Below are 8,067 nucleotides of genomic sequence, written 5' to 3'. Positions count from 1 at the left end.
GGATAGTTTCAAAGCCTCTATTCTCATCCAGGAAAAGCACAGGGTCAGAAAAGAAGCTAGAAGGACCGCGGAGAAGCCCAAGATTCAAAGATGGAGTAGAGAGGGGGCTGGGATCCCACCAAGGACAGTCAGAGAAGCTGGGGAACTCAGAGCATGGAGCCAGACCTCTCAGCTTTAACTTTAGGGTCCTGCGTAAAGCATGCTACCTGTTCTCTGCCACCCCACCTCGTCCAGCCAGATAGTCTTGTTCTATGGCTCTGTGCTCACCAAATCCCCAACTCTGGCCAAACGGCAGTAAGCATTCCACAACTAACCAATTCAGCCCAGTGGCCTTTAGATCTTCATCTCTCTAACGAAAATGGTTTTTCCTTTCTTTCTCAGGCCCAAATCCCACTCATCTTTCCAGTCAGGGTGAATCACATCTTTTCCTAGAACCTTTTCCCAAACTTTCCTCCTATACTTATTTACTTTGTATAAATATTCTGGTTCTTATCTCCTCAGTTAACGTAGTGGTTTTTTTTTAATGCTTCTATTTGTTTCATATTCTTTATTTCCCAACAATACTATAGCTCGTTTAGGTCAGAGACTATTCCTCATACTCTCTGGTATGCTCAGTAGTTAGTAACATTTCAACAGTTAATAGACATTTAATAAATATGTGTCAGTTTAACATTCATATCAACAAATCAGCTACTACACTGAGGCTTCAAAGAAATATTTGGGCACTGGGAAGATTCCAGGAGCTATCTTATCTATGCAGGAACGTTAAAAACTACTCCTTAAGATACAAAGTTAGAATAGTTATGCAAATTGCTTGCGGCTTTGATGATATTCCAGGAAAATGTAACCCAGGGCTGGAGCAATTCTTTTCCCACCAGGAAATAGTTCAGCAGGATATTTATCTATTAATCAAGTAAGTCACTACAATATTTTACAGGATCCTTTCTTGATTCGTTTTAAAACAACTATCTGATATGTTTCCATTTTAAAAATCAATTACCTGTTACAGCACTGTTAACACATAAAGCTATCAGATTTTCAAAGGACAAGTGAGAGAGTATTAGTGAAATTTACTGATTTTTAAAGGTTAAATATCATTGTTTTTCTTATTAAAAACCATACATACATGTAAAAAACAGAAAATACAACATACACAATTTCCGTAATCCCAACACCCAGAAAGATACGGTTAACATTTTTTCCCCAGCTTTATTGAGAGATAATTGACCCATTAACATTCTACTGTATAACGCACCATCTGTATATATATCTGGGGGTAGTGTGTATAGGATCATTTTATACAAATTGCCTTGTTTTTCTTCACCTACTATTTCGTGTTTCTCTCATCATTAAATATGTTCTACATTATTTCTTTGTGATGGTGAATGGAATTTTATAGGTTGGATGTATTATAATTTATTAAACTAGTCTCTATTTTGGACACCATAGTGTTTCCAATTGTCCCCCAATATATGCCATGCCATGATGAATATTATTATGTTCATAATAATATACCCATTTTTCCTTAGCATAAATTTCTTTTTTATTTAAGTTGGCTTCATACCCAGTGTGGAGCCCAACATAGGGCTTGAACTCACAACCTTGAGATCCAGAGTCAAAGGCTTAACAGAGACTGAGCCACCCAGGTGCCCTGGTTAGCACAGATTTCTAAAAGAGAATGGGTCTCTCTGTATGAATGACTATACACAGTTTAAGGTTTTTGTTTTTGTTTTTTAGGTGGCCATGGCCCAAAGTTGTATCAGATGACCATCTAAATCAGTGATGGACAGTTAAAGTGACTTTCAAACAATATATCATGTCATATTTTTAAAGGAACTATGCTCATCCTTAGAGAATCTTTAAGAAGATGTTGAGATAAGGCTAGGTTTCTTTTTTCTATTATGGGAGTGCCCTTTTGTCTGCAACTTTGATTAATTTTTAATATTTTGCTTTCTGATATGAAAAATGCAAAACAACACACATTATTTAGTGTGAGCTGCAAAGAGAATACAAGGTCAGTTGAAATAAAGAAGTTCAAGGGGGCATGGCTGCAGCTAAAGAGAACAATAGTGAAGTTTATTAATTAGGCTCCTATTTATAAATCTCCTGTCAAGAACAATTATTTTTTTAGGGAAGCGTTCTTGCTTTCTGGGGTATTATTAGTATTATTTGGGTGAAAGATAATATTTTGCACTTTTATTTCAGATTCACCGATTTTTCTTATACACAAGAATCTGGCTCAGCCAACACTGAGTGTGCAGATAATCGAGGGATAGCTGTCACATTTAAAATAAAAAATTTCACAGTAGAAATGGGATCCGTAGTTGTTTGTACTTATTTATACACTCACCACTGCACAAAGAATTTGAGACCAGGATATGTGTCAAAATGATAAAGAAAAAAAACAAATAAATAAAATTAAAATTAAAAACAGACCCATAGGGCCAAGGAAAGGAAGATACAAATCCATCAACATGAAAGCTCTGCTTGAACTTTAAATATGGTTTCGTGAATTGTTCTTTCCTGTGTGAGACAGAAGTCTTTGTCGCTAATTCACATATCAGATTGATTTTACTTGAAACATTAAAGTAGCAATTCTCTAATCTCCAATTATTAATATTTACTTCAAAGGAAAAATGAACAAAAGTATTGAAAGAAGTAGCTGAGACATCCACGTTCCCACATCTACAGTAAAATCAGATAGAACAAGGTGGGCTAGGGTTACTTTCCAACAACTGAACAGTTTTAAAAACCTAGTCCCTTTTCTCTTTCAAAGATCTGAAAGGCAGAGGATAAAACCAATCGACATTTTTCTTTTACTTGCCTAACATCGTCATGGACGACTAAATCTCTGCAAGGTTGCTTTAAATGGAACGGTCCTTTAGACTAATACTGTATTCCTGAAGTATTCTTAAACTAACACTGTATTCTTAAAGTATAAAGAAGATGAAGTTGGCATCTAGGAAAAAAGCAACACTCTATTGATCCCTGAAGAGACATTAAGAAAGCCAAAGATCGCATAAGCAGTCTGTTTGGCAGTGGCAATAGTGCAAGGGAAAGCTATTACTAAATAGGGCTGTGCCCACCGGGATGCAGGAATTTGCACACTGGATCTCATTTTGCTCTTTGCAATATTATTTATTTTTTCTGCAAATTGGATAATATGCATCTGTAAGACAAGCAACATTGCTTCTTAAACAAAGAAATAGTGGGTGAAAGAACTAATAAGTGATTAGCAAAGCCAGATCTACTTGGGTCAAGTTCATCACAACATTTACAAACCAAGTAGAAGAATACCCGTCAGCCTATAAGTCCACTGAGCAAGTCTTCCAGAAAAACATCCCGGTTTAAACACTGAAAAAGACAGGGCAAGTGCATGTCATACCTTAGAAGCTCCTCATGAGGTGTGAGGGTAAAAATATGCAAATGCACAAGCCTCACACTTTATTCTCTTGTAATGGTTTTTTGACTGGCATGAGAAGTCTCCTTGATACAGGCCAATTATCTGTTTTCCTAGCTTAAAATTTTGGAAGAAGTTTTTTTATAGACTTAGCATATGCATTGAAAAAAATGATATACTATTTTCCAGGAACTATCATCATTGGAAACTTTGGAGGAGGGAAGAGATTCATGTAAATTGGCACTGTACAGCTCCGTAAATCTGAAAGCTGCAGTTCCTCTTTAATAGAAAATGTTGCATTTTTCCTGTGTAGTGAAAGGGAATGATGACATAAAATGACTCTTAGTTGGGGCTTCAAATTAAACTTCAAAAACAGCTTTACGTGTCCATTGGCCTCCTGAATGGTCTGTCTTTCTGAGTAGTCACCCCATCACAGTATGTGCAATCATGTCATATTTTGATTAATGTGCTTCTTCCTTGTTTTAACTGGTTTATTTTATTTCTGGTCTTACTGTGCATTTCCTGTGTCTTTAAGCCTCTGGCTGGTAAGGACCTGCCTTATGCCTACTGTCCCAAGGGAAGTGGAAATTCATCAGAAAGGACCCTTGACTCTGGCTTCTCAGAGATGATCAGGATGGCATTATCTGGGAACTTACTAGAAAATCGGACTAATTTGGGATGCCCACCCCAAACCTATGGGAAAAGAAATCTGCATTTTAACAAGGTTCCCAGATGAAGCAAATGCAAATTAAAGTTTGAGAAGCATTGTCTTGGGGTCCATTTACTCTTCTCTGTTCAGGGATTTTTCTCTCTGGCTCTCCTTCCCAGTTAGAAAGAAATGTAGCCATGTGAACAGTGGTCCGTGTTCAGATCAACACAAAATAAAGGTGAAATTTTTCATTTATATTAATCTATTTTCTGTGTACTAAACCTTCTCCATTGTCTGAAGATATCCCTTATAAACTTAGTTTTATTACAGTGTATTTAAAAGAATTTTTTTAATGTCATATTTATTTTTGAGAGAGAGAGAGAGAAAGCACAAGCAGGGGAGGGCCAGGGAGAGGGGGAGACACAGAATCCAAAGCAGCCTCCAGGCTCTAAGTTGTCAGCACAGAGCCTGGCGTGGGGCTCAAACTGGTGATCTGTAAGATCATGACCTGAGCCAAAGTCAGAAGCTTAACCGACTGAGCCACCCAGGTACCCCAGTTTTATTACAGTTTAAAACTTAGTTTTATTACAGTAAGATTATAAAGAAAGGGAAAGAAAGAATTAATACTCAGACTACAACATCCAAGATAATTTCTTTATTCTGCAAAAGATAAAAACACTTGAAAGTAAAGCTTTTTATCTTTAACCAGAAAAAGACTTTATACCATCCACATCTTTCTCCCCTTTTGCATATCACAAAGCAGGTGGATGCACATAGTAGGTTTTTTCCATAGAATAGAAAATATATCTCTTTCACCTATTACCTAGGTCATGAATTTTTCCCATCATTAGTTTTATTTAGAAATAAATGTGTATTTACAGAAGATCTGCAAATATAGTAGTTCTCATATACCTTTCATCCAGCTTCATATAATGTTAACATTTTATATAACAGTGAAACAATGAATGAAATTAAGAAATTAACATTGGCACAATACTCGGACCTTATTTGGATCTCCTCAGTTTCTCTACCAATTTTCTTTCCTTTCCAGGTCCAATCTATGATACCACATTGAATCTTGTACACAAGTCTCCTTCTCCAAGCTATGGTTGTTTCTTGGTCTTTCCTTGTCTTTCAGGATCTTACAGTTTTGAAGGGGTTAGGAAGAAGTTTTATAGAATGGCCCTCAATTTGATCTCATGTTTTCTCATGCTTGGAATAAATGTAAACGTTTTGGGAAAGAATGTCAGAGAATAATGTTAGACCATGAACATTCATACTTAATGTACAAGGATAAGCTGCGGAGAATATAAAAAACCAGAAGATCAATTCTTCTGGTGCCAAGAGATGGCAGAGAGAAAAGGGAGATAAAAGTAGGGTAAGTAAATAACATGATATCAAGATTCTAGTATTCAATGTCTCTTCCACATACACCTTTTAGGGGCTAATCTTTTTTTTTTTTTTTAATTAAAAAAATTTTTTTTAATGTTTTATTTTTTGATACAGAGAGAGGCAGAGCATGAGAGGGGGAGGGGCAGAGAGAGAGAAGGAGACACAGACATGGAAGCAGGCTCCAGGCTCTGAGCTAGCAGTCAGCACAGAGCCTGATGCAGGGCTTGAACCCACGAACGTGAGATCTGACCTGAGCCGAAGTCGGAGGCTTAACCAACTGAGCCACCCAGGTGCCCCTAGGGGCTAATCTTCAGGGGAAGGACAGCTTTGTAACATCTAGGTAAGTAAAGGGTGACCGGAGGCCAGTGGGTTACTCCCAGATTTAGGCTCTAAGTAATGGTGTATTGGTAAATGTTTAACAACTGGCCTAGGGGAGGTGGAGATGAGAGAGAATGGAACTCTGTTTTATCATGTTTACTCATTTCCACAAGGTAAATACTCCTTTCTTGGCTGATTGGAAACTATCAACACGGTATCACCGAACAGAGTTTAGAAGACACTGTGTGAGGGCACACTATCATACAGTATTTCTATCACGCACATATGCTAAACATAGGTTACTAGTCCTAGTCCGATGTAGTAAAATAAATAGGAGGTGATGATTTGGGATGTTAATCACCTTTGCTTTTAATATAACTTGTTTAAAGGTATGTTCTTATCATTTAACTTTTGATAATGGTGACCTTGAACAGCTGGAATGCCAAATTCCTGGAAAATTAACAACTGGCTAGGTTACACACTCCTTGTGGCACTCCACTGCTTCTAGGGACTCTGACTGGCTCAACACCACATCCCAAGGGGCTCTGAATAAGTGGTGCACAGGCGGCAGCAGGTGGATGGATACATAGGACTTAGAAGGCACTCCTGCCTCCTCATGGCCTTTCTGTGGGAAACAGGAGTCTCTGCAGTTTTGTACTTCCCCATTGAGGCTACTGATAGACCAGCAGCAGTCTAGGAGCAGGGAAAGAGGCCATGAAGATGGACCTTGGATACTAAGGGATATGTCAGCGCTATGGCAGCAGTGGTGAGGACCAGCACACATCCTTCCAAAAGATCAGATGAGACCTGCTGCATGTCAGTGGTCCCCATTCTGGAGAAACAACGGATCCGGCCCCTCCATAGGGAGGATCACTGAGTACCTACAGGATGGCACATGATACGAGGATGTCACAAGGATAAAATAAGACCCCTTCCCCCCCTTGCATACCCAAATGCCATGTTGGGAAAGAGAAGGAAGAGGGAAGTAAAGAATCTGAGAAAGACTGAGTCATCTAAACAGCATTACTCAAAATGTGGTCCATGGGCCAGTGCCCGTCCACAAACTATCACTGGTCTGAAGTGAGATAATACAAGCGGGAGTTGGTATTTAGAAATTTTTATCCAAAACTGACATTGCCAGGACATCCCAGCATGTGACCAAAGGACGTGGTCTTGTTGAACAAGATAGAGACCATTTAAGACTTGTTGAGCCAGCAATGCAGGTTTGCTTGTGTCACAGCTAGACTAGTCATCCACAGGAAGACCATGTACTTGATCCAAGATAGAACAGAACCATCAGGGGCGGCTGAGCCACCCCAACTTCGGCTCAGGTCATGATCTCACGGTTCGTGGGTTCGGGCCCCACGTCGGGCTCTGTGCTGACAGCTAGCTCAGAGCCTGGAGCCTGCTTCACATTCTGTATCTCCTTCTCTGGGACCCTCCCCTGCTGGTGCTCTCTCTCTCTGTCTCTCAAAAATAAATAAAAAACATTAAAACATTAAAAAAAAAGAACAGAACCATCAACCAATCTGAGAAGCATAAATCTGAGACCTTTGAAACCATCGCCTGTGGATGGGAATAAAATGCTGAACAGTTTGAATCAGAGGTGGTAAAGTGTGTTCCTTGGACCAGTAGTATCAGCATCAACTGGGAACTCCTTAGAAATGCAAATTCTAAGTTTCTACCAGATGTATTGAATCAGAAACCCTGGGGGTGGGCCCAGCAATTTGTGTTTTAACATGCCCTCTAGGTGATTCTGCAGCGTGTTTGAGTTTAAGAAACCACTGGTTAGAATGTTTAAAGTCAAAGAATTATGTTCAAGCTGGAAGAAAATGAAATGCTATTAATTAAGTGCAAATTATTCCTGGTAGAATGCAGAGCTGGAGCCCAGGAAGATCAGACCAGGTAGAGGAAAAGGAAGGAAACTGAACTTGCTTTGCATATCTGAGTGATATGCAAGTGAGTGAGGCCAAGATGCTAACTCGGATACTTTTAGTGGATGATCCTTTTTCCTTTCTCGGCAAGCCTCCTCACAGTGCTATGACTCCACATTGTCAAGCAGAATTCATTTCCCAGCCCATGTCAGCTTGTTTTTTTTCACCAAAACAGGGTCACAGTAAGAGGTACAGAAGAGCATTTCTCCAGCTTTACTCTCACCACATAATAGCTGGCTTTCTGGCTTTCCTACATTCCTACAATACTACTATTAATAGTTCAGGAGGCCCCTCTTGGCTATTTTGTGTCATCTGTCCTTTTACCTCCCTGCTTCCAATTCCTGGTACCCCTTAGTATGGAATCTTCTCAGTGC

Source organism: Suricata suricatta, chromosome 5 (genome assembly GCF_006229205.1).
Source record: "Suricata suricatta isolate VVHF042 chromosome 5, meerkat_22Aug2017_6uvM2_HiC, whole genome shotgun sequence".
In the NCBI taxonomy this organism is placed as follows: domain Eukaryota; kingdom Metazoa; phylum Chordata; class Mammalia; order Carnivora; family Herpestidae; genus Suricata; species Suricata suricatta.
Note: the sequence above shows the minus strand (reverse complement) of the source record.